The sequence below is a fragment of the Lycorma delicatula genome, chromosome 1, assembly GCF_047948215.1.
Source record: "Lycorma delicatula isolate Av1 chromosome 1, ASM4794821v1, whole genome shotgun sequence".
Classification (NCBI taxonomy): Eukaryota; Metazoa; Arthropoda; class Insecta; order Hemiptera; family Fulgoridae; genus Lycorma; species Lycorma delicatula.
In genome coordinates this window covers 255,805,331-255,832,214 of record NC_134455.1, presented here as the reverse complement: position 1 = coordinate 255,832,214, position 26,884 = coordinate 255,805,331, and the positions used below count along the sequence as shown (strand labels likewise).

At 32.5% G+C, this 26,884-nt stretch overlaps 1 protein-coding gene across 1 annotated transcript in view; it reads right to left on the bottom strand.

Moving 5' to 3' along the window:
* kl-3 (dynein heavy chain 8, axonemal kl-3) overlaps positions 1-26,884 on the bottom strand; it is a 744,292-nt gene that overhangs the window by 603,392 nt on the left and 114,016 nt on the right. The gene's annotated exons all lie outside the window — the stretch shown is intronic.

Below are 26,884 nucleotides of genomic sequence, written 5' to 3'. Positions count from 1 at the left end.
GCGGCTATGGCCGGAAGCGAACTTGAGCTCCCGACGGTGTTACTCGCTTAATTAATTTGCAAGTAGTAAATTAACCACTACTTCACCATCGCCACTTGGCAATTGGGCAATACATTATATATATATGTTGCAGTTTTTTTAACTTAAAAACTTTCTTATTGAAAAAAGTTATCCCGGTCCTGTTTTGGTAAAACCCTTGTTTTATATAGTTATACGCTCAGTATGAATATATATATATATATATATATGTATAGGGTCCGGTATAGTGGAATACTATATTGGTATAGTTTTTGAGTCGAATCGTGAAGTCAGGTTGAGGGGGTGGCCATGCCTCTTTAGGTGACCTACTGTTATCGTCATATTAGTGGTAGATCAGAATTTTCATTTTGAATTAAACATATCGTCGATTAATATGAGTCTTGCACTGATTTAAATTAAAACTAAAAATGTGATCAATCAGTAAGGGGTCTGAAGACATCCTGCGAAAAAACCGCACAAGGCACGGAACATGGAGGTTGGACTAATTGGCCAGTAAAGTCACAGTGGGGAGACTTCCCGTCCGACAGTGGTGTTAATGAACATTACCCTTAATCAAACCAACGTCTGAATCTGGAATTAAAAGAATAACGGACAATTGCTGCTATTTTATAAAAATCGCGTAACTTAAGCTATTATAATCTCATTTAAAAGGAAATGTAGTTGAAAAAAAACGAAACATTAAGTCCCAAATAAATACGTATGAAAAGTGATGTAATGATTAAAAATTTTATATTAGACACAAAAAATAGCTTTCTCTTTAAATTGGTAGATAATTATTTTTATTTCTCATAGTAAAATTGTCATTTCAGGATAAAGTTAAAAAAAAAAAATACATCTCGTTGGCAAAATACAAAAATAAAAAAAATAAAAAAAATACGCGGCTATGGCTGGAAGCGAACTTGAGCTCCCGATGGTGTTACTCGCTTAATTAATTTGCAAGTAGTAATTTAACCACTACACCACCATCGCCGCTTGGCAATTGGGCAATACATTATATATATATATATATGTTGCAGTTTTTTTAACTTAAAAACTTTCTTATTGAAAAAAGTTATCCCGGTCCTGTTTTGGTAAAACACTAGTTTTATATAGTTATACGCTCAGTATGAATATATATATATATATATATATATATATGTATAGGGACCGGTATAGTGGATAACTATATTGGTATAGGTTTTGAGTCGAATCGTTAAGTCAGGTTGAGGGGGTGGCCAGGCCTTTTTAGGTGACCTACTATTATCGTCATATTAGGGGTAGATCTGAATTTTCATTTTGCATGTAACATATCGTAGATTAGTACGAGTCTTACACTGATTTAAATTATAACTAGAAATGCAATCAATCAGTTAAGGGGTATGAAGACATCCTGCGAAAAAGCCGCCCAAGGCACGGAACATGGAGGTTGGGCTAATTGGCCAGTAAAGTCACAGTGGGGAGACTTCCCGTCCGACAGTGGTGTTAATGAACATTACCCTTAATCAAACCATCGTCTGAATCTGGAGTTAAAAGAATAACGGACAATTGCTGCTATTTTATAAAAATCGCGTAACTTAAGCTTTTATAATCTCATTTAAAAGGAAATGTAGTTGAAAAAAAACGAAACACTGTAAAGTCCCAAATAAAAAATTTTATATTAGACACAAAAAATAGCTTTCTCTTTAAATTGGTAGATAATTATTTTTATTTCTCATAGTAAAATTGTCATTTCAGGATAAAGTTAAAAAAAAAAAATATCTCGTTGGCAAAATAAAAAAAAAAAAAAAAAAAAAAAAAATACGCGGCTATGGCCGGAAGCGAACTTGAGCTCCCGATGGTGTTACTCGCTTAATTATTTTGCAAGTTGTAATTTAACCACTACACCACCATCGCCGCTTGGCAATTGGGCAATACATTATATATATATATGTTGCAGTGTTTTTAACTTAAAAACTTTCTTATTGAAAAAAGTTATCCCGGTCCTGTTTTGGTAAAACCCTTGTTTTATATAGTTATACGCTCAGTATGAATATATATATATATATGTATAGGGTCCGGTATAGTGGAATACTATATTGGTATAGTTTTTGAGTCGAATCGTGAAGTCAGGTTGAGGGGGTGGCCATGCCTCTTTAGGTGACCTACTGTTATCGTCATATTAGGGGTAGATCAGAATTTTCATTTTGAATTAAACATATTGTCGATTAATATGAGTCTTGCACTGATTTAAATTAAAACTAGAAATGTGATCAATCAGTAAGGGGTCTGAAGACATCCTGCGAAAAAACCGCACAAGGCACGGAACATGGAGGTTGGACTAATTGGCCAGTAAAGTCACAGTGGGGAGACTTCCCGTCCGACAGTGGTGTTAATGAACATTACCCTTAATCAAACCAACGTCTGAATCTGGAATTAAAAGAATAACGGACAATTGCTGCTATTTTATAAAAATCGCGTAACTTAAGCTATTATAATCTCATTTAAAAGGAAATGTAGTTGAAAAAAAACGAAACATTAAGTCCCAAATAAATACGTATGAAAAGTGATGTAATGATTAAAAATTTTATATTAGACACAAAAAATAGCTTTCTCTTTAAATTGGTAGATAATTATTTTTATTTCTCATAGTAAAATTGTCATTTCAGGATAAAGTTAAAAAAAAAAAATACATCTCGTTGGCAAAATACAAAAATAAAAAAAATAAAAAAAATACGCGGCTATGGCTGGAAGCGAACTTGAGCTCCAGATGGTGTTACTCGCTTAATTAATTTGCAAGTAGTAATTTAACCACTACACCACCATCGCCGCTTGGCAATTGGGCAATACATTATATATATATATATATATGTTGCAGTTTTTTTAACTTAAAAACTTTCTTATTGAAAAAAGTTATCCCGGTCCTGTTTTGGTAAAACACTTGTTTTATATAGTTATACGCTCAGTATGAATATATATATATATATATATATATGTATAGGGACCGGTATAGTGGATAACTATATTGGTATAGGTTTTGAGTCGAATCGTTAAGTCAGGTTGAGGGGGTGGCCACGCCTTTTTAGGTGACCTACTATTATCGTCATATTAGGGGTAGATCTGAATTTTCATTTTGCATGTAACATATCGTAGATTAGTATGAGTCTTACACTGATTTAAATTATAACTAGAAATGCAATCAATCAGTTAAGGGGTATGAAGACATCCCGCGAAAACGCCGCCCAAGGCACGGAACATGGAGGTTGGGCTAATTTCCAGTAAAGTCACAGTGGGGAGACTTCCCGTCCGACAGTGGTGTTAATGAACATTACCCTTAATCAAACCAACGTCTGAATCTGGAATTAAAAGAATAACGGACAATTGCTGCTATTTTATAAAAATCGCGTAACTTAAGCTTTTATAATCTCATTTAAAAGGAAATGTAGTTGAAAAAAAACGAAACATTGTAAAGTGTCAAATAAATACGTATGAAAAGTGATGTAATGATTAAAAATTTTATATTAGACACAAAAAATAGCTTTCTCTTTAAATTTGGAGATAATAATTTTTATTTCTCATAGTAAAATTGTCATTTCAGGATAAAGTTAAAAAAAAAACATCTCGTTGGCAAAATCAAAAAAAAAAAAAAAAAAAAAAAAATACGCGGCTATGGCCGGAAGCGAACTTGAGCTCCCGACGGTGTTACTCGCTTAATTAATTTGCAAGTAGTAAATTAACCACTACTTCACCATCGCCACTTGGCAATTGGGCAATACATTATATATATATGTTGCAGTTTTTTTAACTTAAAAACTTTCTTATTGAAAAAAGTTATCCCGGTCCTGTTTTGGTAAAACCCTTGTTTTATATAGTTATACGCTCAGTATGAATATATATATATATATATATATGTATAGGGTCCGGTATAGTGGAATACTATATTGGTATAGTTTTTGAGTCGAATCGTGAAGTCAGGTTGAGGGGGTGGCCATGCCTCTTTAGGTGACCTACTGTTATCGTCATATTAGTGGTAGATCAGAATTTTCATTTTGAATTAAACATATCGTCGATTAATATGAGTCTTGCACTGATTTAAATTAAAACTAAAAATGTGATCAATCAGTAAGGGGTCTGAAGACATCCTGCGAAAAAACCGCACAAGGCACGGAACATGGAGGTTGGACTAATTGGCCAGTAAAGTCACAGTGGGGAGACTTCCCGTCCGACAGTGGTGTTAATGAACATTACCCTTAATCAAACCAACGTCTGAATCTGGAATTAAAAGAATAACGGACAATTGCTGCTATTTTATAAAAATCGCGTAACTTAAGCTATTATAATCTCATTTAAAAGGAAATGTAGTTGAAAAAAAACGAAACATTAAGTCCCAAATAAATACGTATGAAAAGTGATGTAATGATTAAAAATTTTATATTAGACACAAAAAATAGCTTTCTCTTTAAATTGGTAGATAATTATTTTTATTTCTCATAGTAAAATTGTCATTTCAGGATAAAGTTAAAAAAAAAAAATACATCTCGTTGGCAAAATACAAAAATAAAAAAAATAAAAAAAATACGCGGCTATGGCTGGAAGCGAACTTGAGCTCCCGATGGTGTTACTCGCTTAATTAATTTGCAAGTAGTAATTTAACCACTACACCACCATCGCCGCTTGGCAATTGGGCAATACATTATATATATATATATATGTTGCAGTTTTTTTAACTTAAAAACTTTCTTATTGAAAAAAGTTATCCCGGTCCTGTTTTGGTAAAACACTAGTTTTATATAGTTATACGCTCAGTATGAATATATATATATATATATATATATATATATATGTATAGGGACCGGTATAGTGGATAACTATATTGGTATAGGTTTTGAGTCGAATCGTTAAGTCAGGTTGAGGGGGTGGCCACGCCTTTTTAGGTGACCTACTATTATCGTCATATTAGGGGTAGATCTGAATTTTCATTTTGCATGTAACATATCGTAGATTAGTACGAGTCTTACACTGATTTAAATTATAACTAGAAATGCAATCAATCAGTTAAGGGGTATGAAGACATCCTGCGAAAAAGCCGCCCAAGGCACGGAACATGGAGGTTGGGCTAATTGGCCAGTAAAGTCACAGTGGGGAGACTTCCCGTCCGACAGTGGTGTTAATGAACATTACCCTTAATCAAACCATCGTCTGAATCTGGAGTTAAAAGAATAACGGACAATTGCTGCTATTTTATAAAAATCGCGTAACTTAAGCTTTTATAATCTCATTTAAAAGGAAATGTAGTTGAAAAAAAACGAAACACTGTGAAGTCCCAAATAAAAAATTTTATATTAGACACAAAAAATAGCTTTCTCTTTAAATTGGTAGATAATTATTTTTATTTCTCATAGTAAAATTGTCATTTCAGGATAAAGTTAAAAAAAAAAATATCTCGTTGGCAAAATAAAAAAAAAAAAAAAAAAAAAAAAAAATACGCGGCTATGGCCGGAAGCGAACTTGAGCTCCCGATGGTGTTACTCGCTTAATTATTTTGCAAGTTGTAATTTAACCACTACACCACCATCGCCGCTTGGCAATTGGGCAATACATTATATATATATATGTTGCAGTGTTTTTAACTTAAAAACTTTCTTATTGAAAAAAGTTATCCCGGTCCTGTTTTGGTAAAACCCTTGTTTTATATAGTTATACGCTCAGTATGAATATATATATATATATATATGTATAGGGTCCGGTATAGTGGAATACTATATTGGTATAGTTTTTGAGTCGAATCGTGAAGTCAGGTTGAGGGGGTGGCCATGCCTCTTTAGGTGACCTACTTTTATCGTCATATTAGGGGTAGATCAGAATTTTCATTTTGAATTAAACATATCGTCGATTAATATGAGTCTTGCACTGATTTAAATTAAAACTAGAAATGTGATCAATCAGTAAGGGGTCTGAAGACATCCTGCGAAAAAACCGCACAAGGCACGGAACATGGAGGTTGGACTAATTGGCCAGTAAAGTCACAGTGGGGAGACTTCCCGTCCGACAGTGGTGTTAATGAACATTACCCTTAATCAAACCATCGTCTGAATCTGGAATTAAAAGAATAAAGGACAATTGCTGCCATTTTATAAAAATCGCATAATTTAAGCTTTTATAATCTCATTTTAAAGGAAATGTAGTTGAAAAAAAACAAAACATTGTAAAGTCCCAAATAAATACGTATGAAAAGTGATGTAATGATTAAAAATTTTATATTAGACACAAAAAATAGCTTTCTCTTTAAATTGGTAGATAATTATTTTTATTTCTCATAGTAAAATTGTCATTTCAGGATAAAGTTAAAAAAAAAAAAACATCTCGTTGGCAAAATACAAAAATAAAAAAAATAAAAAAAATACGCGGCTATGGCTGGAAGCGAACTTGAGCTCCCGATGGTGTTACTCGCTTAATTAATTTGCAAGTAGTAATTTAACCACTACACCACCATCGCCGCTTGGCAATTGGGCAATACATTATATATATATATATGTTGCAGTTTTTTTAACTTAAAAACTTTCTTATTGAAAAAAGTTATCCCGGTCCTGTTTTGGTAAAACACTTGTTTTATATAGTTATACGCTCAGTATGAATATATATATATATATATATATATATATATATGTATAGCGACCGGTATAGTGGATAACTATATTGGTATAGGTTTTGAGTCGAATCGTTAAGTCAGGTTGAGGGGGTGGCCACGCCTTTTTAGGTGACCTACTATTATCGTCATATTAGGGGTAGATCTGAATTTTCATTTTGCATGTAACATATCGTAGATTAGTATGAGTCTTACACTGATTTAAATTATAACTAGAAATGCAATCAATCAGTTAAGGGGTATGAAGACATCCCGCGAAAACGCCGCCCAAGGCACGGAACATGGAGGTTGGGCTAATTTCCAGTAAAGTCACAATGGGGAGACTTCCCGTCCGACAGTGGTGTTAATGAACATTACCCTTAATCAAACCATCGTCTGAATCTGGAATTAAAAGAATAAAGGACAATTGCTGCCATTTTATAAAAATCGCATAATTTAAGCTTTTATAATCTCATTTTAATGGAAATGTAGTTGAAAAAAAACAAAACATTGTAAAGTCCCAAATAAATACGTATGAAAAGTGATGTAATGATTAAAAATTTTATATTAGACACAAAAAATAGCTTTCTCTTTAAATTGGGAGATAATAATTTTTATTTCTCATAGTAAAATTGTCATTTCAAAATAAAGTTAAAAAAAAACATCTCGTTGGCAAAATCAAAAAAAAAAAAAAAAAAAAAATACGCGGCTATGGCCGGAAGCGAACTTGAGCTCCCGACGGTGTTACTCGCTTAATTAATTTGCAAGTAGTAAATTAACCACTACTTCACCATCGCCGCTTGGCAATTGGGCAATACATTATATATATATGTTGCAGTTTTTTTAACTTAAAAACTTTCTTATTGAAAAAAGTTATCCCGGTCCTGTTTTGGTAAAACCCTTGTTTTATATAGTTATACGCTCAGTATGAATATATATATATATATATATGTATAGGGTCCGGTATAGTGGAATACTATATTGGTATAGTTTTTGAGTCGAATCGTGAAGTCAGGTTGAGGGGGTGGCCATGCCTCTTTAGGTGACCTACTGTTATCGTCATATTAGGGGTAGATCAGAATTTTCATTTTGAATTAAACATATCGTCGATTAATATGAGTCTTGCACTGATTTAAATTAAAACTAGAAATGTGATCAATCAGTAAGGGGTCTGAAGACATCCTGCGAAAAAACCGCACAAGGCACGGAACATGGAGGTTGGACTAATTGGCCAGTAAAGTCACAGTGGGGAGACTTCCCGTCCGACAGTGGTGTTAATGAACATTACCCTTAATCAAACCATCGTCTGAATCTGGAATTAAAAGAATAAAGGACAATTGCTGCCATTTTATAAAAATCGCATAATTTAAGCTTTTATAATCTCATTTTAAAGGAAATGTAGTTGGAAAAAAACAAAACATTGTAAAGTCCCAAATAAATACGTATGAAAAGTGATGTAATGATTAAAAATTTTATATTAGACACAAAAAATAGCTTTCTCTTTAAATTGGGAGATAATAATTTTTATTTCTCATAGTAAAATTGTCATTTCAGGATAAAGTTAAAAAAAAAACATCTCGTTGGCAAAATCAAAAAAAAAAAAAAAAAAAAAAAATACGCGGCTATGGCCGGAAGCGAACTTGAGCTCCCGATGGTGTTACTCGCTTAATTAATTTGCAAGTAGTAATTTAACCACTACACCACCATCGCCGCTTGGCAATTGGGCAATACATTATATATATATATATATGTTGCAGTTTTTTTAACTTAAAAACTTTCTTATTGAAAAAAGTTATCCCGGTCCTGTTTTGGTAAAACACTTGTTTTATATAGTTATACGCTCAGTATGAATATATATATATATATATATATATATATATATATGTATAGGGACCGGTATAGTGGATAACTATATTGGTATAGGTTTTGAGTCGAATCGTTAAGTCAGGTTGAGGGGGTGGCCACGCCTTTTTAGGTGACCTACTATTATCGTTATATTAGGGGTAGATCTGAATTTTCATTTTGCATGTAACATATCGTAGATTAGTACGAGTCTTACACTGATTTAAATTATAACTAGAAATGCAATCAATCAGTTAAGGGGTATGAAGACATCCTGCGAAAAAGCCGCCCAAGGCACGGAACATGGAGGTTGGGCTAATTGGCCAGTAAAGTCACAGTGGGGAGACTTCCCGTCCGACAGTGGTGTTAATGAACATTACCCTTAATCAAACCATCGTCTGAATCTGGAGTTAAAAGAATAACGGACAATTGCTGCTATTTTATAAAAATCGCGTAACTTAAGCTTTTATAATCTCATTTAAAAGGAAATGTAGTTGAAAAAAAACGAAACACTGTAAAGTCCCAAATAAAAAATTTTATATTAGACACAAAAAATAGCTTTCTCTTTAAATTGGTAGATAATTATTTTTATTTCTCATAGTAAAATTGTCATTTCAGGATAAAGTTAAAAAAAAAAATATCTCGTTGGCAAAATAAAAAAAAAAAAAAAAAAAAAAAAAATACGCGGCTATGGCCGGAAGCGAACTTGAGCTCCCGATGGTGTTACTCGCTTAATTATTTTGCAAGTTGTAATTTAACCACTACACCACCATCGCCGCTTGGCAATTGGGCAATACATTATATATATATATGTTGCAGTGTTTTTAACTTAAAAACTTTCTTATTGAAAAAAGTTATCCCGGTCCTGTTTTGGTAAAACCCTTGTTTTATATAGTTATACGCTCAGTATGAATATATATATATATATATGTATAGGGTGCGGTATAGTGGAATACTATATTGGTATAGTTTTTGAGTCGAATCGTGAAGTCAGGTTGAGGGGGTGGCCATGCCTCTTTAGGTGACCTACTGTTATCGTCATATTAGGGGTAGATCAGAATTTTCATTTTGAATTAAACATATTGTCGATTAATATGAGTCTTGCACTGATTTAAATTAAAACTAGAAATGTGATCAATCAGTAAGGGGTCTGAAGACATCCTGCGAAAAAACCGCACAAGCCACGGAACATGGAGGTTGGACTAATTGGCCAGTAAAGTCACAGTGGGGAGACTTCCCGTCCGACAGTGGTGTTAATGAACATTACCCTTAATCAAACCAACGTCTGAATCTGGAATTAAAAGAATAACGGACAATTGCTGCTATTTTATAAAAATCGCGTAACTTAAGCTTTTATAATCTCATTTAAAAGGAAATGTAGTTGAAAAAAAACGAAACATTGTAAAGTCCCAAATAAATACGTATGAAAAGTGATGTAATGATTAAAAATTTTATATTAGACACAAAAAATAGCTTTCTCTTTAAATTGGTGGATAAGTATTTTTATTTCTCATAGTAAAATTGTCATTTCAGGATAAAGTTAAAAAAAAAAAATACATCTCGTTGGCAAAATACAAAAATAAAAAAAATAAAAAAAATACGCGGCTATGGCTGGAAGCGAACTTGAGCTCCCGATGGTGTTACTCGCTTAATTAATTTGCAAGTAGTAATTTAACCACTACACCACCATCGCCGCTTGGCAATTGGGCAATACATGATATATATATATATATATGTTGCAGTTTTTTTAACTTAAAAACTTTCTTATTGAAAAAAGTTATCCCGGTCCTGTTTTGGTAAAACACTTGTTTTATATAGTTATACGCTCAGTATGAATATATATATATATATATATATATATATATATATATATATGTATAGGGACCGGTATAGTGGATAACTATATTGGTATAGGTTTTGAGTCGAATCGTTAAGTCAGGTTGAGGGGGTGGCCACGCCTTTTTAGGTGACCTACTATTATCGTCATATTAGGGGTAGATCTGAATTTTCATTTTGCATGTAACATATCGTAGATTAGTACGAGTCTTACACTGATTTAAATTATAACTAGAAATGCAATCAATCAGTTAAGGGGTATGAAGACATCCTGCGAAAAAGGCGCCCAAGGCACGGAACATGGAGGTTGGGCTAATTGGCCAGTAAAGTCACAGTGGGGAGACTTCCCGTCCGACAGTGGTGTTAATGAACATTACCCTTAATCAAACAATCGTCTGAATCTGGAGTTAAAAGAATAACGGACAATTGCTGCTATTTTATAAAAATCGCGTAACTTAAGCTTTTATAATCTCATTTAAAAGGAAATGTAGTTGAAAAAAAACGAAACATTGTAAAGTCCCAAATAAATACGTATGAAAAGTGATGTAATGATTAAAAATTTTATATTAGACACAAAAAATAGCTTTCTCTTTAAATTGGTAGATAATTATTTTTATTTCTCATAGTAAAATTGTCATTTCAGGATAAAGTTAAAAAAAAAAAATACATCTCGTTGGCAAAATACAAAAATAAAAAAAATAAAAAAAATACGCGGCTATGGCTGGAAGCGAACTTGAGCTCCCGATAGTGTTACTCGCTTAATTATTTTGCAAGTTGTAATTTAACCACTACACCACCATCGCCGCTTGGCAATTGGGCAATACATTATATATATATATATGTTGCAGTGTTTTTAACTTAAAAACTTTCTTATTGAAAAAAGTTATCCCGGTCCTGTTTTGGTAAAACCCTTGTTTTATATAGTTATACGCTCAGTATGAATATATATATATATATGTATAGGGTCCGGTATAGTGGAATACTATATTGGTATAGTTTTTGAGTCGAATCGTGAAGTCAGGTTGAGGGGGTGGCCATGCCTCTTTAGGTGACCTACTGTTATCGTCATATTAGGGGTAGATCAGAATTTTCATTTTGAATTAAACATATCGTCGATTAATATGAGTCTTGCACTGATTTAAATAAAAACTAGAAATGTGATCAATCAGTAAGGGGTCTGAAGACATCCTGCGAAAAAACCGCACAAGGCACGGAACATGGAGGTTGGACTAATTGGCCAGTAAAGTCACAGTGGGGAGACTTCCCGTCCGACAGTGGTGTTAATGAACATTACCCTTAATCAAACCAACGTCTGAATCTGGAATTAAAAGAATAACGGACAATTGCTGCTATTTTATAAAAATCGCGTAACTTAAGCTTTTATAATCTCATTTAAAAGGAAATGTAGTTGAAAAAAAACGAAACATTGTAAAGTCCCAAATAAATACGTATGAAAAGTGATGTAATGATTAAAAATTTTATATTAGACACAAAAAATAGCTTTCTCTTTAAATTGGTAGATAATTATTTTTATTTCTCATAGTAAAATTGTCATTTCAGGATAAAGTTAAAAAAAAAAAAACATCTCGTTGGCAAAATACAAAAATAAAAAAAATAAAAAAAATACGCGGCTATGGCTGGAAGCGAACTTGAGCTCCCGATGGTGTTACTCGCTTAATTAATTTGCAAGTAGTAATTTAACCACTACACCACCATCGCCGCTTGGCAATTGGGCAATACATTATATATATATATATGTTGCAGTTTTTTTAACTTAAAAACTTTCTTATTGAAAAAAGTTATCCCGGTCCTGTTTTGGTAAAACACTTGTTTTATATAGTTATACGCTCAGTATGAATATATATATATATATATATATATATATATATATGTATAGCGACCGGTATAGTGGATAACTATATTGGTATAGGTTTTGAGTCGAATCGTTAAGTCAGGTTGAGGGGGTGGCCACGCCTTTTTAGGTGACCTACTATTATCGTCATATTAGGGGTAGATCTGAATTTTCATTTTGCATGTAACATATCGTAGATTAGTATGAGTCTTACACTGATTTAAATTATAACTAGAAATGCAATCAATCAGTTAAGGGGTATGAAGACATCCCGCGAAAACGCCGCCCAAGGCACGGAACATGGAGGTTGGGCTAATTTCCAGTAAAGTCACAATGGGGAGACTTCCGGTCCGACAGTGGTGTTAATGAACATTACCCTTAATCAAACCATCGTCTGAATCTGGAATTAAAAGAATAAAGGACAATTGCTGCCATTTTATAAAAATCGCATAATTTAAGCTTTTATAATCTCATTTTAATGGAAATGTAGTTGGAAAAAAACAAAACATTGTAAAGTCCCAAATAAATACGTATGAAAAGTGATGTAATGATTAAATATTTTATATTAGACACAAAAAATAGCTTTCTCTTTAAATTGAGAGATAATAATTTTTATTTCTCATAGTAAAATTGTCATTTCAAAATAAAGTTAAAAAAAAAACATCTCGTTGGCAAAATCAAAAAAAAAAAAAAAAAAAAAAATACGCGGCTATGGCCGGAAGCGAACTTGAGCTCCCGACGGTGTTACTCGCTTAATTAATTTGCAAGTAGTAAATTAACCACTACTTCACCATCGCCGCTTGGCAATTGGGCAATACATTATATATATATATATGTTGCAGTTTTTTTAACTTAAAAACTTTCTTATTGAAAAAAGTTATCCCGGTCCTGTTTTGGTAAAACCCTTGTTTTATATAGTTATACGCTCAGTATGAATATATATATATATATATATATGTATAGGGTCCGGTATAGTGGAATACTATATTGGTATAGTTTTTGAGTCGAATCGTGAAGTCAGGTTGAGGGGGTGGCCATGCCTCTTTAGGTGACCTACTGTTATCGTCATATTAGGGGTAGATCAGAATTTTCATTTTGAATTAAACATATCGTCGATTAATATGAGTCTTGCACTGATTTAAATTAAAACTAGAAATGTGATCAATCAGTAAGGGGTCTGAAGACATCCTGCGAAAAAACCGCACAAGGCACGGAACATGGAGGTTGGACTAATTGGCCAGTAAAGTCACAGTGGGGAGACTTCCCGTCCGACAGTGGTGTTAATGAACATTACCCTTAATCAAACCATCGTCTGAATCTGGAATTAAAAGAATAAAGGACAATTGCTGCCATTTTATAAAAATCGCATAATTTAAGCTTTTATAATCTCATTTTAAAGGAAATGTAGTTGAAAAAAAACAAAACATTGTAAAGTCCCAAATAAATACGTATGAAAAGTGATGTAATGATTAAAAATTTTATATTAGACACAAAAAATAGCTTTCTCTTTAAATTGGTAGATAATTATTTTTATTTCTCATAGTAAAATTGTCATTTCAGGATAAAGTTAAAAAAAAAAAACATCTCGTTGGCAAAATACAAAAATAAAAAAAATAAAAAAAATACGCGGCTATGGCTGGAAGCGAACTTGAGCTCCCGATGGTGTTACTCGCTTAATTAATTTGCAAGTAGTAATTTAACCACTACACCACCATCGCCGCTTGGCAATTGGGCAATACATTATATATATATATATGTTGCAGTTTTTTTAACTTAAAAACTTTCTTATTGAAAAAAGTTATCCCGGTCCTGTTTTGGTAAAACACTTGTTTTATATAGTTATACGCTCAGTATGAATATATATATATATATATATATATATATATATATGTATAGCGACCGGTATAGTGGATAACTATATTGGTATAGGTTTTGAGTCGAATCGTTAAGTCAGGTTGAGGGGGTGGCCACGCCTTTTTAGGTGACCTACTATTATCGTCATATTAGGGGTAGATCTGAATTTTCATTTTGCATGTAACATATCGTAGATTAGTATGAGTCTTACACTGATTTAAATTATAACTAGAAATGCAATCAATCAGTTAAGGGGTATGAAGACATCCCGCGAAAACGCCGCCTAAGGCACGGAACATGGAGGTTGGGCTAATTTCCAGTAAAGTCACAATGGGGAGACTTCCCGTCCGACACTGGTGTTAATGAACATTACCCTTAATCAAACCATCGTCTGAATCTGGAATTAAAATAATAAAGGACAATTGCTGCCATTTTATAAAAATCGCATAATTTAAGCTTTTATAATCTCATTTTAATGGAAATGTAGTTGGAAAAAAACAAAACATTGTAAAGTCCCAAATAAATACGTATGAAAAGTGATGTAATGATTAAAAATTTTATATTAGACACAAAAAATAGCTTTCTCTTTAAATTGGGAGATAATAATTTTTATTTCTCATAGTAAAATTGTCATTTCAAAATAAAGTTAAAAAAAAACATCTCGTTGGCAAAATCAAAAAAAAAAAAAAAAAAAAAATACGCGGCTATGGCCGGAAGCGAACTTGAGCTCCCGACGGTGTTACTCGCTTAATTAATTTGCAAGTAGTAAATTAACCACTACTTCACCATCGCCGCTTGGCAATTGGGCAATACATTATATATATATGTTGCAGTTTTTTTAACTTAAAAACTTTCTTATTGAAAAAAGTTATCCCGGTCCTGTTTTGGTAAAACCCTTGTTTTATATAGTTATACGCTCAGTATGAATATATATATATATATATATATGTATAGGGTCCGGTATAGTGGAATACTATATTGGTATAGTTTTTGAGTCGAATCGTGAAGTCAGGTTGAGGGGGTGGCCATGCCTCTTTAGGTGACCTACTGTTATCGTCATATTAGGGGTAGATCAGAATTTTCATTTTGAATTAAACATATCGTCGATTAATATGAGTCTTGCACTGATTTAAATTAAAACTAGAAATGTGATCAATCAGTAAGGGGTCTGAAGACATCCTGCGAAAAAACCGCACAAGGCACGGAACATGGAGGTTGGACTAATTGGCCAGTAAAGTCACAGTGGGGAGACTTCCCGTCCGACAGTGGTGTTAATGAACATTACCCTTAATCAAACCATCGTCTGAATCTGGAATTAAAAGAATAAAGGACAATTGCTGCCATTTTATAAAAATCGCATAATTTAAGCTTTTATAATCTCATTTTAAAGGAAATGTAGTTGGAAAAAAACAAAACATTGTAAAGTCCCAAATAAATACGTATGAAAAGTGATGTAATGATTAAAAATTTTATATTAGACACAAAAAATAGCTTTCTCTTTAAATTGGGAGATAATAATTTTTATTTCTCATAGTAAAATTGTCATTTCAGGATAAAGTTAAAAAAAAAACATCTCGTTGGCAAAATCAAAAAAAAAAAAAAAAAAAAAAATACGCGGCTATGGCCGGAAGCGAACTTGAGCTCCCGATGGTGTTACTCGCTTAATTAATTTGCAAGTAGCAATTTAACCACTACACCACCATCGCCGCTTGGCAATTGGGCAATACATTATATATATATATATATGTTGCAGTTTTTTTAACTTAAAAACTTTCTTATTGAAAAAAGTTATCCCGGTCCTGTTTTGGTAAAACACTTGTTTTATATAGTTATACGCTCAGTATGAATATATATATATATATATATATATGTATAGGGACCGGTATAGTGGATAACTATATTGGTATAGGTTTTGAGTCGAATCGTTAAGTCAGGTTGAGGGGGTGGCCACGCCTTTTTAGGTGACCTACTATTATCGTTATATTAGGGGTAGATCTGAATTTTCATTTTGCATGTAACATATCGTAGATTAGTACGAGTCTTACACTGATTTAAATTATAACTAGAAATGCAATCAATCAGTTAAGGGGTATGAAGACATCCTGCGAAAAAGCCGCCCAAGGCACGGAACATGGAGGTTGGGCTAATTGGCCAGTAAAGTCACAGTGGGGAGACTTCCCGTCCGACAGTGGTGTTAATGAACATTACCCTTAATCAAACCATCGTCTGAATCTGGAGTTAAAAGAATAACGGACAATTGCTGCTATTTTATAAAAATCGCGTAACTTAAGCTTTTATAATCTCATTTAAAAGGAAATGTAGTTGAAAAAAAACGAAACACTGTAAAGTCCCAAATAAAAAATTTTATATTAGACACAAAAAATAGCTTTCTCTTTAAATTGGTAGATAATTATTTTTATTTCTCATAGTAAAATTGTCATTTCAGGATAAAGTTAAAAAAAAAAATATCTCGTTGGCAAAATAAAAAAAAAAAAAAAAAAAAAAAAAAATACGCGGCTATGGCCGGAAGCGAACTTGAGCTCCCGATGGTGTTACTCGCTTAATTATTTTGCAAGTTGTAATTTAACCACTACACCACCATCGCCGCTTGGCAATTGGGCAATACATTATATATATATATGTTGCAGTGTTTTTAACTTAAAAACTTTCTTATTGAAAAAAGTTATCCCGGTCCTGTTTTGGTAAAACACTTGTTTTATATAGTTATACGCTCAGTATGAATATATATATATATATATATATATATATATATATATATATATATATATATATATATATATGTATAGGGTCCGGTATAGTGGAATACTATATTGGTATAGTTTTTGAGTCGAATCGTGAAGTCAGGTTGAGGGGGTGGCCATGCCTCTTTAGGTGACCTACTGTTATCGTCATATTAGGGGTAGATCAGAATTTTCATTTTGAATTAAACATATCGTCGATTAATATGAGTCTTGCACTGATTTAAATAAAAACTAGAAATGTGATCAATCAGTAAGGGGTCTGTAGACATCCTGCGAAAAAACCGCACAAGGCACGGAACATGGAGGTTGGACTGATTGGCCAGTAAAGTCACAGTGGGGAGACTTCCCGTCCGACAGTGGTGTTAATGAACATTACCCTTAATCAAACCAACGTCTGAATCTGGAATTAAAAGAATAACGGACAATTACTGCTATTTTATAAAAATCGCGTAACTTAAGCTTTTATAATCTCATTTAAAAGGAAATGTAGTTAAAAAAAAACGAAACATTGTAAAGTCCCAAATAAATACGTATGAAAAGTGATGTAATGATTAAAAATTTTATATTAGACACAAAAAATAGCTTTCTCTTTAAATTGGTAGATAATTATTTTTATTTCTCATAGTAAAATTGTCATTTCAGGATAAAGTTAAAAAAAAAAAAACATCTCGTTGGCAAAATACAAAAATAAAAAAAATAAAAAAAATACGCGGCTATGGCTGGAAGCGAACTTGAGCTCCCAATGGTGTTACTCGCTTAATTAATTTGCAAGTAGTAATTTAACCACTACACCACCATCGCCGCTTGGCAATTGGGCAATACATTATATATATATATGTTGCAGTTTTTTTAACTTAAAAACTTTCTTATTGAAAAAAGTTATCCCGGTCCTGTTTTGGTAAAACACTTGTTTTATATAGTTATACGCTCAGTATGAATATATATATATATATATATATATATGTATAGGGACCCGTATAGTGGATAACTATATTGGTATAGGTTTTGAGTCGAATCGTTAAGTCAGGTTGAGGGGGTGGCCACGCCTTTTTAGGTGACCTACTATTATCGTCATATTAGGGGTAGATCTGAATTTTCATTTTGCATGTAACATATCGTAGATTAGTATGAGTCTTACACTGATTTAAATTATAACTAGAAATGCAATCAATCAGTTAAGGGGTATGAAGACATCCCGCGAAAACGCCGCCCAAGGCACGGAACATGGAGGTTAGGCTAATTTCCAGTAAAGTCACAATGGGAAGACTTCCCGTCCGACAGTGGTGTTAATGAACATTACCCTTAATCAAACCATCGTCTGAATCTGGAATTAAAAGAATAAAGGACAATTGCTTCCATTTTATAAAAATCGCATAATTTAAGCTTTTATAATCTCATTTTAAAGGAAATGTAGTTGGAAAAAAACAAAACATTGTAAAGTCCCAAATAAATACGTATGAAAAGTGATGTAATGATTAAAAATTTTATATTAGACACAAAAAATAGCTTTCTCTTTAAATTGGGAGATAATAATTTTTATTTCTCATAGTAAAATTGTCATTTCAGGATAAAGTTAAAAAAAAAACATCTCGTTGGCAAAATCAAAAAAAAAAAAAAAAAAAAAAAAAATACGCGGCTATGGCCGGAAGCGAACTTGAGCTCCCGACGGTGTTACTCGCTTAATTAATTTGCAAGTAGTAAATTAACCACTACTTCACCATCGCCGCTTGGCACTTGGGCAATACATTATATATATATGTTGCAGTTTTTTTAACTTAAAAACTTTCTTATTGAAAAAAGTTATCCCGGTCCTGTTTTGGTAAAACCCTTGTTTTATATAGTTATACGCTCAGTATGAATATATATATATATATATATATATGTATAGGGTCCGGTATAGTGGAATACTATATTGGTATAGTTTTTGAGTCGAATCGTGAAGTCAGGTTGAGGGGGTGGCCATGCCTCTTTAGGTGACCTACTGTTATCGTCATATTAGTGGTAGATCAGAATTTTCATTTTGAATTAAACATATCGTCGATTAATATGAGTCTTGCACTGATTTAAATTAAAACTAGAAATGTGATCAATCAGTAAGGGGTCTGAAGACATCCTGCGAAAAAACCGCACAAGGCACGGAACATGGAGGTTGGACTAATTGGCCAGTAAAGTCACAGTGGGGAGACTTCCCGTCCGACAGTGGTGTTAATGAACATTACCCTTAATCAAACCAACGTCTGAATCAGGAATTAAAAGAATAACGGACAATTGCTGCTATTTTATAAAAATCGCGTAACTTAAGCTATTATAATCTCATTTAAAAGGAAATGTAGTTGAAAAAAAACGAAACATTGTAAAGTCCCAAATAAATACGTATGAAAAGTGATGTAATGATTAAAAATTTTATATTAGACACAAAAAATAGCTTTCTCTTTAAATTGGTAGATAATTATTTTTATTTCTCATAGTAAAATTGTCATTTCAGGATAAAGTTAAAAAAAAAAAATACATCTCGTTGGCAAAATACAAAAATAAAAAAAATAAAAAAAATACGCGGCTATGGCTGGAAGCGAACTTGAGCTCCAGATGGTATTACTCGCTTAATTAATTTGCAAGTAGTAATTTAACCACTACACCACCATCGCCGCTTGGCAATTGGGCAATACATTATATATATATATATATGTTGCAGTTTTTTTAACTTAAAAACTTTCTTATTGAAAAAAGTTATCCCGGTCCTGTTTTGGTAAAACACTTGTTTTATATAGTTATACGCTCAGTATGAATATATATATATATATATATGTATAGGGACCGGTATAGTGGATAACTATATTGGTATAGGTTTTGAGTCGAATCGTTAAGTCAGGTTGAGGGGGTGGCCACGCCTCTATAGGTGACCTACTATTATCGTCATATTAGGGGTAGATCTGAATTTTCATTTTGCATGTAACATATCGTAGATTAGTACGAGTCTTACACTGATTTAAATTATAACTAGAAATGCAATCAATCAGTTAAGGTGTATGAAGACATCCTGCGAAAAAGCCGCCCAAGGCACGGAACATGGCGGTTGGGCTAATTGGCCAGTAAAGTCACAGTGGGGAGACTTCCCGTCCGACAGTGGTGTTAATGAACATTACCCTTAATCAAACCATCGTCTGAATCTGGAATTAAAAGAATAAAGGACAATTGCTGCCATTTTATAAAAATCGCGTAATTTAAGCTTTTATAATCTCATTTTAAAGGAAATGTAGTTGGAAAAAAACAAAACACTGTAAAGTCTTAAATAAATACGTATGAAAAGTGATGTAATGTTTAAAAATTTTATATTAGACACAAAAAATAGCTTTCTCTTTAAATTGGGAGATAATTATTTTTATTTCCCATAGTAAAATTGTCATTTCAGGATAAAGTTAAAAAAAAAAACATCTCGTTGGCAAAATCAAAAAAAAAAAAAAAAAAATACGCGGCTATGGCCGGAAGCGAACTTGAGCTCCCGATGTTGTTACTCGCTTAATTAATTTGCAAGTAGTAAATTAACCACTACTTCACCATCGCCGCTTGGCAATTGGGCAATACATTATATATATATGTTGCAGTTTTTTTAACTTAAAAACTTTCTTATTGAAAAAAATTATCTCGGTCCTGTTTTGGTAAAACCCTTGTTTTATATAGTTATACGCTCAGTATGAATATATATATATATATATATATATGTATAGGGACCGGTATAGTGGATAACTATATTGGTATAGGTTTTGAGTCGAATCGTTAAGTCAGGTTGAGGGGGTGGCCACGCCTTTTTAGGTGACCTACTATTATCGTCATATTAGGGGTAGATCTGAATTTTCATTTTGCATGTAACATATCGTAGATTAGTACGAGTCTTACACTGATTTAAATTATAACTAGAAATGCAATCAATCAGTTAAGGGGTATGAAGACATCCTGCGAAAAAGCCGCCCAAGGCACGGAACATGGAGGTTGGGCTAATTGTCCTGTAAAGTCACAGTGGGGAGACTTCCCGTCTGACAGTGGTGTTAATGAACATTACCCTTAATCAAACCATCGTCTGAATCTGGAGTTAAAAGAATAACGGACAATTGCTGCTATTTTATAAAAATCGCGTAACTTAAGCTTTTATAATCTCATTTAAAAGGAAATGTAGTTGAAAAAAAACGAAACACTGTAAAGTCCCAAATAAAAAATTTTATATTAGACACAAAAAATAGCTTTCTCTTTAAATTGGTAGATAATTATTTTTATTTCTCATAGTAAAATTGTCATTTCAGGATAAAGTTAAAAAAAAAAAATATCTCGTCGGCAAAATAAAAAAAAATAAAAAAAAAAAAAAAAATACGCGGCTATGGCCGGAAGCGAACTTGAGCTCCCGATGGTGTTACTCGCTTAATTATTTTGCAAGTTGTAATTTAACCACTACACCACCATCGCCGCTTGGCAATTGGGCAATACATTATATATATATATGTTGCAGTGTTTTTAACTTAAAAACTTTCTTATTGAAAAAAGTTATCCCGGTCCTGTTTTGGTAAAACACTTGTTTTATATAGTTATACGCTCAGTATGAATATATATATATATATATATATATATATATATATATATATATATATATATATATATGTATAGGGACCGGTATAGTGGAATACTATATTGGTATAGGTTTTGAGTCGAATCGTTAGGTCAGGTTGAGGGGGTGGCCACGCCTTTTTAGGTGACCTACTATTATCGTCATATTAGGGGTAGATCTGAATTTTCATTTTGCATGTAACATAGCGTAGATTAGTATGAGTCTTACACTGATTTAAATTATAACTAGAAATGCAATCAATCAGTTAAGGGGTATGAAGACATCCTGCGAAAAAGCCGCCCAAGGCACGGAACATGGAGGTTGGGCTAATTGGTCAGTAAAGTCACGGTGGGGAGACTTCCTGTCCGACAGTGGTGTTAATGAACATTACCCTTAATCAAACCATCGTCTGAATCTGGAATTATAAGAATAAAGGACAATTGCTGCCATTTTATAAAAATCGCATAATTTAAGCTTTTATAATCTCATTTTAAAGGAAATGTAGTTGGAAAAAAACAAAACATTGTAAAGTCCCAAATAAATACGTATGAAAAGTGATGTAATGATTAAAAATTTTATATTAGACACAAAAAATAGCTTTCTCTTTAAATTGGGAGATAATAATTTTTATTTCTCATAGTAAAATTGTCATTTCAGGATAAAGTTAAAAAAAAAAACATCTCGTTGGCAAAATTAAAAAAAAAAAAAAAAAAAAAAAAAAACGCGGCTATGGCCGGAAGCGAACTTGAGCTCCCGACGGTGTTACTCGCTTAATTAATTTGCAAGTAGTAAATTAACCACTACTTCACCATCGCCGCTTGGCAATTGGGCAATACATTATATATATATATGTTGCAGTTTTTTTAACTTAAAAACTTTCTTATTGAAAAAAGTTATCCCGGTCCTGTTTTGGTAAAACCCTTGTTTTATATAGTTATACGCTCAGTATGAATATATATATATATATATATATATATATATATATATATATATATATATATATATATATATATATATATATATGTATATATATATATATATATGTATAGGGACCGGTATAGTGGAATACTATATTGGTATAGGTTTTGAGTCGAATCGTTAAGTCAGGTTGAGGGGGTGTGAGGGGGTGGCCACGCCTTTTTAGGTGACCTACTATTATCGTCATATTAGGGGTAGATCTGAATTTTCATTTTGCATGTAACATATCGTAGATTAGTATGAGTCTTACACTGATTTAAATTATAACTAGAAATGCAATCAATCAGTTAAGGGGTATGAAGACATCCTGCGAAAAAGCCGCCCAAGGCACGGAACATGGAGGTTGGGCTAATTGGCCAGTAAAGTCACAGTGGGGAGACTTCCCGTCCGACAGTGGTGTTAATGAACATTACCCTTAAGCAAACCATCATCTGATTCTGGAATTAAAAGAATAAAGGACAATTGCTGCCATTTTATAAAAATCGCGTAATTTAAGCTTTTATAATCTCATTTTAAAGGAAATGTAGTTTGAAAAAAACGAAACACTGTAAAGTCCCAAATAAATACGTATGAAAAGTGATGTGATGTTTAAAAATTTTATATTAGACACAAAAAATAGCTTTCTCTTTAAATTGGTAGATAATTATTTTTATTTCTCATAGTAAAATTGTCATTTCAGGATAAAGTTAAAAAAAAAAAATATATCTCGTTGGCAAAATAAAAAAATAAAAAAAAAAAAAAAAAATACGCGGCTATGGCCGGAAGCGAACTTGAGCTCCCGATTGTGTTACTCGCTTAATTATTTTGCAAGTAGTAATTTAAACACTACACCACCATCGCCGCTTGGCAATTGGGCAATACATTATATATATATATGTTGCAGTGTTTTTAACTTACAAATTTTCTTATTGAAAAAAATTATCCCGGTCCGGTTTTGTAAAACACTTGTTTTATATAGTTATACGCTCAGTATGAATATATATATATATATATATATATATGTATAGGGTCCGGTATAGTGTAATACTACATTGGTAAATTTTTTGAGTCGAATCGTTATGTCAGGTTGAGGGGGTGGCTTCGCCTTTTTAGGTGACCTACTATTTTTGTCGTATTAGGGGTAGATCTGAATTATCATTTTGCATGTAACATATCGTAGATTAGTATGAGTCTTACACTGATTTAAATTATAACTAGAAATGTAATCAATCAGTTAAGGAATATGAAGACATCCTGCGAAAAAGCCGCCCAAGGCACTGAACATGGAGGTTGGGCTAATTGGCCAGTAAAGTCACAGTGGGGGAGACTTCCCGTCCGACAGTGGTGTTAATGAACATTACCCTTAATCAAACCATCGTCTGAATCTGGAATTAAAAGAATAAAGGACAATTGCTGCCATTTTATAAAAATCGCGTAATTTAAGCTTTTATAATCTCATTTTAAAGGAAATGTAGTTGAAAAAAAACAAAACATTGTAAAGTCTCAAATAAATACGTATGAAAAGTGATGTAATGATAAAAATTTTATATTAGACACAAAAAATAGCTTTCTCTTAAAATTGGTAGATAATTATTTTTATTTCTCATAGTAAAATTGTCATTTCAGGATAAAGTTAAAAAAAAAAAACATCTCGTTGGCAAAAAAAAAAAAAAAAAAAAAAAAAAAAAATACGCGGCTATGGCCGGAAGCAAACTTGAGCTCCCGATAGTGTTACTGGCTTTAATTAATTTGCAAGTAGTAATTTAACCACTCCTCCACCATCGCCGCTTGGCAATTGGGCAATACATTATATATATATGTTGCATTTTTTTAACTTAAAAACATTCTTATTGAAAAAAATTATCCCAGTCCTGTTTTGGTGAAACACTTGTTTTATATAGTTATACGCTCAGTATGAATATATATATCTATATCAAGGAAATGAAGTTGAAAAAAACAAAACATTGTAAAGTCCCAAATAAATACGTATGAAAATTGATGTAATGATTAAAAATGTTATATTAGACACAAAAAATAGCTTATTCTTTAAATTGGGAGATAACTAATTTTATGTCTCATAGTGAAATTGTCATTTTAGGATAAAGTTAAAAAAAAAAAACATCTCGTTGGCAAAATCAAAAAAAAAAAAAAAAAAAAAAATACGCGGCTATGGCCGGAAGCGAACTTGGGCTCCCGATTGTGTTACTCGCTTTAATTAATTTGCAAGTAGTAATTTAACCACTACTCCACCATCGCCGCTTGGCAATTGCGCAATAAATTATATATATATGCTGCAGTTTTTTTAACTTTAAAACTTGCTTATTGAAAAAATTTATCCCGGTTCTGTTTTGGTAAAACACTTATTTTATATAGTTACACGCTCAGTATGAATATATATATATATATATATATATATATATATATATATATATATATTTATATATATGTATAGGGTGCGGTATAATAAAATACTATATTGGTATAGTTTTAGATTCGAATCGTGAAGTCAGGTTGAGGGGGTGGCCACGCCTCTATAGGTGACCTACTGTTATCGTCATATTAGGGGTAGATCAGAATTTTCATTTTGAATTAAACATATCGTAGATTAGTATGAGTCGTGCAATGATTTAAATTAAAACTAGAAATGTAATCAATCGTTTAAGGGGTCTGAAGACATCCTGCGAAAAAGCCGCACAAGGCACGGTACATGGAGGTTGGGCTAATTGGCCAGAAAAGTCACAGCGGGGGTGACTTTCCGTCCGACAGTGGTGTCAATGAACATTACCCTTAATCAAACCATCGTCTGAATCTGGAATTAAAAGAATAACGGACAATTCCTGCCATTTCATAAAAATGGCGTAACTTAAGCTTTTATAATCTAATTTCAAAGGAAATGTAGTTGAAAAAAACAAAACATTGTAAAGTCCCAAATAAATACGTATGAAAAGTGAAGTAATGATTAAAAATTTTATTTTAGACACAAAACATAGCTTTCTCTTTAAATTGGGAGATAATTATTTTTATTTCTCATAGTAAAATTGTCATTTCAGGATAAAGTTAAAAAAAAAAAATACATCTCGTTGGCAAAATACAAAAATAAAAAAAATAAAAAAAATACGCGGCTATGGCTGGAAGCGAACTTGAGCTCCCGATGGTGTTACTCGCTTAATTAATTTGCAAGTAGTAATTTAACCACTACACCACCATCGCCGCTTGGCAATTGGGCAATACATTATATATACATATGTTGCAGTGTTTTTAACTTAAAAACTTTCTTATTGAAAAAAGTTATCCCGGTCCTGTTTTGGTAAAACACTTGTTTTATATAGTTATACGCTCAGTATGAATATATATATATATATATATATATATATATATATATATATATATATATATATGTATAGGGACCGGTATAGTGGAATACTATATTGGTATAGGTTTTGAGTCGAATCGTTAAGTCAGGTTGAGGGGGTGGCCACGCCTTTTTAGGTGACCTACTATTATCGTCATATTAGGGGTAGATCTGAATTTTCATTTTGCATGTAACATATCGTAGATTAGTACGAGTCTTACACTGATTTAAATTATAACTAGAAATGCAATCAATCAGTTAAGGGGTATGAAGACATCCTGCGAAAAAGCCGCCCAAGGCACGGAACATGGCGGTTGGGCTAATTGGCCAGTAAAGTCACAGTGGGGAGACTTCCCGTCCGACAGTGGTGTTAATGAACATTACCCTTCATCAAACCATCGTCTGAATCTGGAATTAAAAGAATAAAGGACAATTGCTGCCATTTTATAAAAATCGCGTAATTTAAGCTTTTATAATCTCATTTTAAAGGAAATGTAGTTGGAAAAAAACAAAACACTGTAAAGTCCCAAATAAATACGTATGAAAAGTGATGTAATGTTTAAAAATTTTATATTAGACACAAAAAATAGCTTTCTCTTTAAATTGGGAGATAATTATTTTTATTTCCCATAGTAAAATTGTCATTTCAGGATAAAGTTAAAAAAAAAAACATCTCGTTGGCAAAATCAAAAAAAAAAAAAAAAAAAATACGCGGCTATGGCCGGAAGCGAACTTGAGCTCCCGATGTTGTTACTCGCTTAATTAATTTGCAAGTAGTAAATTAACCACTACTTCACCATCGCCGCTTGGCAATTGGGCAATACATTATATATATATGTTGCAGTTTTTTTAACTTAAAAACTTTCTTATTGAAAAAAATTATCTCGGTCCTGTTTTGGTAAAACCCTTGTTTTATATAGTTATACGCTCAGTATGAATATATATATATATATATATATATGTATAGGGACCGGTATAGTGGATAACTATATTGGTATAGGTTTTGAGTCGAATCGTTAAGTCAGGTTGAGGGGGTGGCCACGCCTTTTTAGGTGACCTACTATTATCGTCATATTAGGGGTAGATCTGAATTTTCATTTTGCATGTAACATATCGTAGATTAGTACGAGTCTTACACTGATTTAAATTATAACTAGAAATGCAATCAATCAGTTAAGGGGTATGAAGACATCCTGCGAAAAAGCCGCCCAAGGCA